Consider the following 12000-nt stretch of genomic DNA (forward strand, 5'->3'; position numbering starts at 1 on the left):
GTGACCGACTCTGGGGTCGCGGCGCTCATCTCGCGTTATTGGCCGAGGGAGCCGGCGTACAGCTTCCAGGTCATGTGGCCAGCATGACAAAGCCGCTTCTGGCAAACCAGAGCAGCGCACGGAAATGCTGTTTATCTTCCCGCCGGAGCGGTATCTATTTATCTACTTGCACTTTGACATTTATCTACTTGCATTTTAGCTACTTGCACTTTGAACTGCTAGGTTGGCAGGAGCTGGGACCGAGCAACGGGAGCTCACCTCATCGCGGGGATTCGAACCGCCGACCTTCTGATCGGCAAGCCCTAGGCTCTGTGGTTTAACCCACAGTGCCACCCGCGTCCCTCTACAATTGTACTAAGCTCTAATTTCAAATGCTCTTTTTCTTCATAATTACAATGAAGAACAAATGGTAAAAACCAGGCTAGGCTTAAAACACACATTGATGCTTATGGAGTCATTTAATCTAAAAATGCAGCAAACACTGCTTTTGTTGATAAAGGAAACATTGGTCAACCACACCTCTGCTTAATCATAGGTCTTCAAAACCACTTGCAATATAGTGGGCCAGTATAACTAGAGCATTGCAGGAATCCTACAGTTGGAGAACATCCATTTTTTATAGATGGTATTGAGGAAAATTCTGTACAAGTTTATTTGCCCTTATTTTTCTAGCCTTACACCTTATGTAGTCATGCTACAAAAACTACCAACTGGTGTTTTGACCAACGTTTAGATGAATGTGTTGCCCTAATCTAGAGGGATAGGGATGCATACATAAGCAAAAAAGAGCCTCATCACACCTTCTCACTGCGAGAAGCGAAGCTACAGGGAACCAGGCAGAGGGCCTTCTTGGTAGTGGTGCTCACCCTATGAAACACCCTCCCACAAGATGTCAAAGAAAAAAACAACTACCAGACTTTTAGGAGACATCTGAAGGCAGCCCTGCTTAGGGAAGCTTTTAATATCTGAAGGACTATTGTATTTTAATATTTTGTTGGAAGCCGCCCAGAGTGGCTGGGGAAACCCAGCCAGATGGGCAGGGTATAAATAATAATAATAATAATTCAAGCAGATTTTATTATGTTGTTGTTGTTGTTGTTGTTGTTGTTTAACACACACACCCATCTGGCTGGGTTTCTGGCTCGGTCAAGCATTGCAAAATGCTTCAAAAGCTCAGCAAAAAGAAATGGGAGACAGGAGCAATCTGACATACTGTATTTTCCTGCGTATAAGACTACTTTTTAACCCAGGAAAATCTTCTCAAAAGTTGGGGGTCGTCTTATACGCTGGGTCGTCTTATACGCAGCCGCAGAAGCGATTTCTGGCGCTGTGGACATTTTGGAAATGGGCAGCGTGGGCATGTCCGGCTCATGGACGATCGTAGGAAGAGGGGTAGTCTTATACGGCAAGTATATACCAAACTCTATATTTTAACTGGAAAAGTTGGGGGTCGTCTTATGCACTGGGAAATATGGTACATCAATTTTAAAATTGTCACAGACTGCACTTTTTGCATTTCATGGCCTACATTTTTTTTCTTTTCACGCGTTTGTGCTTAAATAAACCTGCCAACTGAGGATAGCACTTTATGCATCTAGTCCATGAAGTCTTCAAGGTGCTTTTGTTTTTACTACAATAGTCCAACATAGTTACATCCTCTGAAAATTAAATCTCTCTGTTTCAGGTGGTATAACTTATCCTGAAATTTAAATGCTGTTGTTTTGTATTCTAGCTAGCCATGTGGCTTTGTTCAGAGCAGTCTACACTTTTACAGCGCCCAAGTTCCAATTCAGCCCATGAACAGACAGTGACCACAGAGGGAATAAACAGCTCCATTGGAAAGAGCTGAGTAAGCTACTGCAATGGATCAACAGCTGAAAGGACTTGTGACATGTGTTGAGCTTGCTGTTCTCTGTGATGGATCTTGATGCCAGCTGGAACCAGCTTTGAGACCTTTCTCGTCTAAAAGCGGGGCTGGCCACATGTTGCCATGCCCAAGTTTTCATTCATATCAAAGTGCGAGTCAGTCTGTCTTTTTTAGGGACAGGTTATGACTTAGAAGCAGATTTTGCATCTAGGGATTTCTGGTTAGAGGAGCTCAACGAAGTAAGTAGGAATGGGAGAGATTATTGCCTGGCACCCTGAAGATCTACCAGCAGATCTACCAGATCTACCTTTGCAGAGGGCAGCTTCTCACATCGAATTTCTGTTTGTTCTCAAAGCTCACTGTAATTGTTTGAAAAACACATGCTTCCCGGTCTAGCACAAGTTCCCCTTTTCATTTACCCCTCCAGTTTTGAAGTCCTGATGTCTTCAGTGAAAACATTCCTCTCCTCTTTCCACCCCCCACCACCACCACTTCATTGTTAATATTGTCTGATAAACAATATAAAAACTTTAACAAAGCTTGGCATATTAGTATTCTTCTCACATTACATAAGTTCCTCTCAGGTTCCTGTCCTCTTTTTTCAAAGTCTTGGTAATATGCAAGAGTAAAGAACTAACATACAGGTTACCGGTTTCCAGGCAGGTCTCAGTCCTAGTTAGCAATAGCCAAAATATACTCAGAGACTTCTGAAATACAACTTACACAATTTCTGTTGTTTTTGTTTACAGGTAGGTAGCCGTGTTGGTCTGGGTCGAAGTAAAATAAAAAAATTCCTTCAGTAGCACCTTAAAGACCAACTAAGTTTTTATTTTGGTATGAGCTTTCGTGTGCATGCACACTTCACTTCACTTCACTTCTGTTGTTTTTGTTACCATCACCACCACAAGGTTAGCTGTGTTAGCCTGTTGCAGCAAAAGCAACAGAGTGCCGTGGCACCCTAAGACTTAACACATTCAATATGGCATAAATGTTTGTCAACTAGAGTTCACGAATGCTTGGCCCATAAAAAATGTGTTGCTCTTTAAAATGCTTCAAGGCTCGTTATTGTTATGCTTTTCTATTGTATCTTTCAGAGAACAAAGTACCTTCCTGCCACCCTTTGACACAGGCTAGTCTGAGAGACACTGACTTGCTTGAGGTTACCAAGTGACCTTCATGACTGAACAGGAATGTTAAGCTGCATTTTGACCCAAATCCAAACCCAGCGCCCTATTATTGCTATCTTCCTGGTCCCAGCAGAGCCTGAAAGGCTTGACTAGTTTGCCACAGGTAATAGTTCAAATTATACCAGCATAGAATAATAAACACAGCAAGATGTGCAGTCTGTCTTCAAATTGCAAGCTTACACACACACACACACACACACAGAGAGAGAGAGAGAGAGAGAGAGAGAGAGAGAGAGAGAGAGAGTTCCAGCAGCAAACCTGTGGTTTGAAAGCAAAAGGTTTAGTCTTTTCTAAATGCTGATATAGGCAGTCTTTTTAACCTTGCCCACATTTTCTCTAAGCCTCTGGGATGAATTGATGGCACTTGTTGATCTGTCCATCTGTCTCTTCTCCCCCCTCAACTAATTAGCATAAAAAAATTGTGTGTGCACTGTGTATTATCTATAAATAGTCAAAATTGAACTATAGTATTCTATACTTAATGCAAAGCGATTCCCCAATATTTCTAATCACCATTCAGAACATAAAATCAAGAGTTTAAACCCTTGACTTCCTTTCTTCTGTTGCATTCTCTACTGTACTACACTTCCACTAAAGAAAAGTACATGCAAAAATGGGTATACCCAAACCACCCCCTTGGAACTGCTCCTTACCTTCCAAACAAGAAAGAGAGCTTTTAAGTTTGGGGAGGCTCTCGCAAGATCTTGCAGGGCCATCTGAGCTTCCACAAGATCTCTCAACAGTCTCCCCAAGCCCAGTCAGCAAGTCAGAGAGCTTAAAAGTGTTTTCCACATTGGGAAAACCCAGAGCATAGGAGCTTTCAAGATCTCCACCTTGCGTGCAACCAGTCACCTGAAATGTTGAAATGGTGCAAATTAATTGCACACAGCACACGACTGTACTGTACATGCAAATCCCCCTCAATTGAAAGCCAATTCACATATTTTAGGGCCTGTCTGTTAACATCAGGTTTCGTGGACAGGTAAGAGCCACTTTGGCCAAAATGGGAGTGGTGTAAATGACCACATTGTGGCTTAACTAATGAAGAGATCCCAGCCTGCTCAACAGCAAGGAAGCCATGTCTTCTCTGTGCAATTTAGGGGAGTTTGAAGCAGAAAGGACAAAGCTACATGTCGGGGGGGGTGGAAATCCCTAAAGAGTGGTGGTGGTGACACACTTGGCTAACATTACCGCTTTCCCCCAACGAGGTTGTTGTTTAGTCATTTAGTCATGTCCGACTCTTCATGACCCCATAGACCAAAGCACACCAGGCACTCCTGTCTTCCACTGCCTCTCGCAGTTTGGTCAGACTCATGTTGATAGCTTTGAGAACACTGTCCAACTATCTTGTCCCCTGTCATCCCTTTCTCCTTGTGCCCTCAATATTTCCCAACATCAGGGTGTTTCCCAGGGTATTCTCGTGAAGTGGCCAAAGTACTGGAGCCTCAGCTTCAGGATCTGTCCTTCCAGTGAGCACTCAGGGCTGATCTCTCCTCAAAGAGGAGAGAACCAACAAACATTTTGTTGAAACTAGCCATCCAGGATTTCAGGACACCTTTGACACAATTATCCCTGTCCTCCTAAATTTAGGTATGACTAATGGCCTATGGTTTTCAACTGGACTTCATCCTACTTGATTGATTGATTGATTGATTGATTGAAGTGTTTTTATTCTGTATTTCACCACAACCATCACATGGAAAATAAAATACAACAAAACATAATACATAATAAAGCCATTAAAACCAATTCACAGAGAATTAGTTGTACTACTACTACTAATAATAATAATTTTATTGTTTATACCCCACTGATCTGGCTGGGTTTCCCCAGCCACTCTGGGCAGCTTCCAGCAAACTAAGAATTAAAAAAAATGTCAGACATTAAAAACTTCCCTGAATGTGTAATATATTGAATATAATTGAATATTTAGAAACCAAGATGAACAAACAAGCTGTATTAATTTTCATAGATGTGTCTTGGTTTTCTTTATGAAAAAGAACTTAGAAGTAATGGGTTTAGGCATAAACTATTTGAGAAGTATAGAGGCAATCTATAAAGATCAAAATGTGAAGCTTATAGTAAATAATGGATTGACTGAGAGTTTTCAAATCAGAAAGGGCACGAGACAGGGGTGCCCACTGTCGCCTCTACTTGAAGTGTTGTTACAAAATATAAGAGAAACAGAAAAAAATACAGGAATTAAATGTGGAGTAAAAGAATATAAAGTGAAAGCTTTCACCAATGATATAGTTTTAACACTACAGGAACCACAAACCTCAATAGCGGAAGCGATAAATGCTATTGAAGAATTTGGCTCATTGGCAGGATTGAAAATTAATAAAAAATAAAACAAAAATGACGGTGAAAAATATGAAGGCGGAACAATCACATCAGTTACAGAGTGAAATGGGAATAACAGTGGCAAAGAAAATAAAGTATCTGGGTGTCTGGCTGTCCCCGAAAAATACAAATTTATTTAAGGATAATTATTCAATAACAAATAACAAATAGCAAACATGCGCTGGATTATGGAGAAAGCTAGAGAGTTCCAGAAAAATGTCTACTTCTGCTTCATTGACTATGCAAAAGCCTTTGACTGTGTCGACCACAGCAAACTATGGCAAGTTCTTAAAGAAATGGGAGTGCCTGATCACCTCATCTGTCTCCTGAGAAATCTCTATGTGGGACAAGAAGCTACAGTTAGAACTGAATATGGAACAACTGATTGGTTCAAAATTGGGAAAGGAATACGACAAGGTTGTATATTGTCTCCCTGCTTCTTTAACTTATATGCAGAATTCATCATGCGAAAGGCTGGACTAGATGAATCCCAAGCCGGAATTAAGATTGCCGGGAAGAAATATAAACAACCTCAGATATGCAGATGACACAACCTTGATGGCAGAAAGTGAGGAGGAATTAAAGAACCTTTTAATGAGGGTGAAAGAGGAAAGCGCAAAATATGGTCTGAAGCTCATCATCAAAAAACCCAAGATCATGGCCACTGGTCCCATCACCTCCTGGCAAATAGAAGGGGAAGAAATGGAGGCAGTGAGAGATTTTACTTTCTTGGGCTCCTTGATCACTGCAGATGGTGACAGCAGTCACGAAATTAAAAGGCACCTGCTTCTTGGGAGAAAAGCAATGACAAACCTAGACAGCATCTTAAAAAGCAGAGACATCACCTTGCCTACAAAGGTCCGTATAGTTAAAGCTATGGTTTTCCCAGTAGTGATGTATGGAAGTGAGAGCTGGACCATAAAGAAGGCTGATCACCAAAGAATTGATGCTTTTGAATTATGGTGCTGGAGGAGACTCTTGAGAGTCCCATGGACTGCTAGAAGATCAAACCTATCCATTCTTAAGGAAATCAGCCCTGAGTGCTCACTGGAAGGACAGATCGTGAAGATGAAGCTCCAATACTTTGGCCACCTCATGAGAAGAGAAGAATCCTTGGGAAAGACCTTGATGTTGGGAAAGATGGAGGGCACTAGGAGAAGGGGACGACAGAGGACGAGATGGTTGGACAGTGTTCTCGAAGCTACGAACATGAGTTTGACCAAACTGCGGGAGGCAGTGCAAGACAGGAGTGCCTGGCGTGCTCTGGTCCATGGGGTCACGATGAGTCAGACACGACTAAACGACTAAACAACAACAACATTCAATAACATGGAAGGAACTAAAAACAAATTTGGAAATATGGAATAGATTGAAATTATCCTTCTGGGGGAGGATAGCAGTGTTCAAGATGAGTATCCTACCTAAGATGCTCTTCCTCTTCCAAACCATCCAATTATTACTGGATTAGGCCAATTTGGAGAATGGCAGAAAACAATTTCTAGGTTTGTGTGGCAGGGGAAGAAACCTAGAATAAAATTCAAACTACTGATGGATAAAAGCGAAAGGGGTGGCTTCTCATTGCCAGACCTCAAAATATATTATGAAGCGGCATGTATAACATGGCTGAAAGAATGGTTTAGATTGAACAGTACAGATATATTGGATTTGGAGCGGTTTGGAAACAGATATGGGTGGCATGCATACCTTTGGTATGACAAGGCCAGAGTACATCGAGACTTCCTAAACCATATTATAAAAAGACCATTGTATGAGGTATGGACAAGATACAAGGATTGGTTTGAAAGGAAAACACCATAGTGGCTGTCACCCCAGGAAGCTTTCTCAGTAAAAAAATTAAATATGAAGGGAGAATGGTTAACCTACAGAGACATGTTGGTGGAAGAAAATAGCACAATTAAGATCAGGTCATATGAGGAATTAAAGGACAAGCTAACAAGCTGGATGGAGTACCATCAAATGAATGATAGCTTTTTAAAAGATAAAAAAGAGGTTTTGAACACACAAAATCAATACTAGAAATGGCAGTATTACAAAACAATATATAAACATTGTCTAAAAATCTATGAGTTTTTACTCGAATGGCATACAAAAGATGAAAAAATTAAGGGTGTTCTGACCAAATGGGCAATGGATGTAGGTCATAATATTGAATATGAAAAATGGTCAAAATTATGGAACATAGGGTTAAAATTCACAGCACGTACACTGTTAAAAGAAAATCTATTAAAAATGATGTATAGACGGTACCTCACTCCAACCAAACTAACAAGGATGTATAAGACAGGAAACAAAAATTGTTGGAAATGTGGGGTGAAAGAAGGTAGTTTTTTCCACATGTGGTGGTTATGTGACAAGGTGAAAACTTACTGGGAGATATATACAATGAATTAAAGAAGATTCTTAAATACACATTCCAGAAAAAACCAGAAGCATTCTTGTTAGGAATGGTTGGAGAAGATATTGGTAAGATTGATCAAAAACTGTTCCTATATGCTACAACTGCGGTGAGACTATTGCTAGCTCAGATGTGGAAACAACAACAAGTGCCAACAGAGGAAGATTGGCAACAGAAGATATTGGCGTATGCAGATATGGCTAAATTAATGGAGGAAATTCGACAACAGGGCGATGAAATATTTCAAAAACAACGGGGGAAATTATGATATACATATATAGAAAAGATTTGTGTAAAATAGAGAAAGCAGTATAATTGAATTAAACCTCATAATGTGCATATAAATATTTTTATTGGATTAACAGTTATGACAACATGAACTACAAGGTAATTAAAATAATTAAATGTATCTACAAAGAGTAAGACAGACAACAAGATCTGTATATATAGAAGGGTTTATCTACTTACAAACAATTTATCGAAAAGTCTGTAAACAAACAATAGTGTACAAAACAAACAAACTATCTGAAGAAGTGTGCATGCACACGAAAGCTCATACCAAAATAAAAACTTAGTTGGTCTTTAAGGTGCTACTGAAGGAATTTTTTTATTTTAAAACAAACAAAGACAATGCGAATAATTTAAAAGTGACATAAAGAAGTCAGAAGAAGGAAGAAGGGAAGTCAGCTCATATGAGCAAGCTACAAATGTACAATGTAATGTAATATATATGGGATGTATGAAGTTTGGAAAACCAATAAAGATTATATTACCAAAAAAGAAAAAGAAACTTCCCTGAATAGTGCTGCTTTCAGATGTTTTCTAAAAGTTCCCATTACAACAATATAAACATGCAAGATTGAAATCAGTTGAAACCATTTACAATCAGAATAATATTGAGGGATATAGATAGATGTCAATATCAGGTGTCAACGACCAGGGCAAAGACGTATGTCTTCAGTAGGTTTGAATCAAGAAACTCAGTACTGTTCTGCTTACACTTGGGGAAGGGTGAGGAGGTGATTTTTGCCAATTCCTCCACCCCCTACAGCCCCCTGTGTATCCTGCAAAGCTTCTCAAGAGTTGAGGGTTCCTCTAGGTAGGACAACATGGAAAGAGATGCTGTGGGCTGGAGCGGGAACTATCAAAACCACTCCCTTTCTGTGAGGAACTTCTGCTGGTTCCATTTCCTCTGCTAATTGAAGGAGCAAGTCTGGATCCAACCCATTACATTTATGGATACAGCATGAATTAGAAATTGAAGTTTAGCATTTAACTTTTAATAGGAATAGATTTGTTCCTTCATTTTCCAAAATCAGCTTTCAAGTTCTTAACAGAGCCATCTTTCCCATTGGTGTTAGTAGTTTGTTGCGCCAGGGCACCGGCCTCTCAGGGGTACCCTAGCAAGTAGGGGAGCTGCGCTGCTTTGCCAGCAGCTTCCCCTTTCCCTGCACACCCGCCAACTATATGGCTGGCAGGCATGCAGCTTCCTTCCCAAGCCTCCGCAGGAGAAGAGCAATCCCCGCAGAGGCTTAGGGTGGAAGCTGCACGCAACTTCCCTCCCAAGCCTCTGCATCTGCTAAAGACGGCCCTGCTTCCAGTCGTTGTCCTCCTCCTGCTTCCTGGCGAAAGGCGGCGCGCAGCCTTCCTGGGCTGCCTTCTCAGGCGCCCCGAAGGCGGAGAGCATGTCCGCCAGCACGTTTTCCTGCTTGATCGCCGCCACACAGTGGGAGAGGACATTTTCTACCACCCCCTCCCTAGCTTTGGAGTTGCCAGGGGGGGACACCGGAGGGATCTTTGCACAACAGCGCCGGATATGCTTAAGACGGCCCTGGTTCTTAATATATTAATGCTACTGTTTGTTACTTAAGCTTGATTTATCTTTAAGCTGCTTTCTGTAGTTAAAAGCTACTACTTTGATAGTTTGTATTTAAGTCATCTTCTTCCACCAACACCAATATACATCTATCATAGATGAATCATGACATATTGCTAATAGTTTTCAGCTATGTAAACAACTTCTAGAAAAAGGTGAAGAGTTGTCTGCTATGACATACCCACCAAGGCTAAAGTAAAAGCCAATAGGCTTATCAAGAGCAATTTTCTGACCAATCAGAATAGAAAGCCTATGAAAATAAATTACTGAAGAGGTTGTAAATCCTTTTGATTGGATATATTTTATGCCAGACAAGCACACCAGTATACGGATGTCTTCCCAAAGATGAATCAGGAGCTCCTTACTTGGAAATGAACCTCAAAGAAATCAATGGGACTAACTTCTGAATAAACATAATTGGGGGGAAAGTGTATGTTTTAAGACTTAAATGTTGAGGAGACTTTAATTGCTGTGATTCTTCTGAGAAAATTCCGTCTGCAACTGCAAAATTGAAATAGCATCCTAATTCCATTTTTTACAGAGTCCTTAAAAAGACAAAGGTCGTGGACCTATATGTCTAGGGGATAACATAGCCAGCAGCATCTTTGACATTTGGTTTGTCTCCTCAGCAATATAAGTGGCTAGATGGGAGACTTCAAATAAACCTCTGGCTATGCAAGCAGTTCTCCAACATACACATGCCTACAGCTCCTTTGGAATGTAGCCATAAAACTCAAAAGGTTTGAAAGCAAAGATCAGCAATGCTAATCAAACAACAGCAAAGTGAAGGGGAGAAAAACAACTTTAAATGGCGAGATTAACACCTGAGCTTCAAGGCCTAGGTAGCTTTGCTGCTGATACCATAATATCACTTGATTCCAGAGGTATCAGAGCAGCCTCAGTCAGTTTTTAATTATTCAACAGTAGGATGTTCTTCTAGACTTCCTGGAGTCTATGGTAATTTTCAAAAGTTCCAGACACGTGAGGGCATTGAAAGCTTCTTTTCTTTTTCTTTTTCTTTTTTTGCTGGCATGACTTGAGATAGCTGAGCGCTATAGCACATATTTTTGGTTACCATGGTTGTACATCAGATTTTTTTTTCTATACAAAGCTTCTTGACTTCAAGGCCAAACTAAGAATGGCACAAGTAAAAGAAGAAATATCTTTCTCCTTGAGGTGTCATCTCCACAAATACACAACACATCAGCAAAGAGGCCACACGCTGTCTCTCGCTCGCTTTCCCCATTGTTAAAATGGTATACACAACACCCTAGCACTTTGCCACGGAAATTAGAAGCACAATTCTCATGAGGAAAGATGGAGGACAAAAATATCAGTGTTGATGGAGGTAACTTGCAATGACTGGTAAATAAAGAATGATCAGTATTCCTAGAAGGACAAAATAATAGGCACATTACGGAACTTGAAAATGCAGGAGCAGCCATTGCTCTACATGTAGAGTCTACCTGTACAGTGGTACCTCAGGTTACAAATGCTTCAGGTTACAGACTCCGCTAACCCAGAAATAGTACCTCAGGTTAAGAACTTTGTTTCAGGATAAGAACAGAAATCGTGCTGTGGCGGCGCGGCGGAAGCAGGAGGCCTCATTAGCTAAAGTGGTGCTTCAGGTTAAGAACAGTTTCAGATTAAGAATGTACCTCCAGAACGAATTAAGTTCTTAACCCGAGGTACCACTGTAGAGTCATTTTGAAATTCTTTGAAAGTCAGTCCATTTCTTTGATCTTTAGGTTTACCCAGTGCTTTTTTTCCTATCAAAAAGGTGCCGGTAGTCACCATGAAGTTGTTACAGTAACTGCCACACTTTTAACCAGTGCTTTTCTTCTAGAACAAAGGTTGCCAGTACTTACATACCCTTGAGTGCCGCGAGAAAAAAAGGCATGAGGTTTACCTTGTCCTTTTTATCTTGATTTGTGCTGCTGCTGCTACTACTACTAAGACTTGTGAAGCTAAATTGCACAGGAGTCCTCATCTTGACCCACAGGTTTATAGAGCAGAGAAATGTAACCTGACTTGGTCAGCGGAGCATGAGACTCTTAATCTCAGGGCCATGGGCTTGAGCCCCACGTTGGGCAAAAGATTCCTGCATTGCAGGGAGTTGGACTAGATGACCCTCATGGCCCCTTCTATAATTCCATGGCAAAACACGTTCAAGTTCTAATTCAAGGGTGGAGGCAACGGGCAGATAATTTTTTAGCATGGATCTAGTGAAAAGAAGGCTACTGCCCTGGACTCCCTTCAGGAGGAAGGGTGGAATATAAATTGGAAAAAGAAATGGAAGAGGAGGAGTCGG

At 40.9% G+C, this 12000-nt stretch overlaps 1 protein-coding gene across 3 annotated transcripts in view; it reads right to left on the reverse strand.

The window, feature by feature from the left end:
* The window catches only part of WNT7A (Wnt family member 7A), a 59031-nt gene that overhangs the window by 2243 nt on the left and 44788 nt on the right, over window positions 1–12000 (reverse strand). The window lies entirely within an intron of this gene.

Source organism: Zootoca vivipara, chromosome 2 (assembly GCF_965207765.1).
Source record: "Zootoca vivipara chromosome 2, rZooViv2.hap1.1, whole genome shotgun sequence".
Taxonomy (NCBI): Eukaryota; Metazoa; Chordata; class Lepidosauria; order Squamata; family Lacertidae; genus Zootoca; species Zootoca vivipara.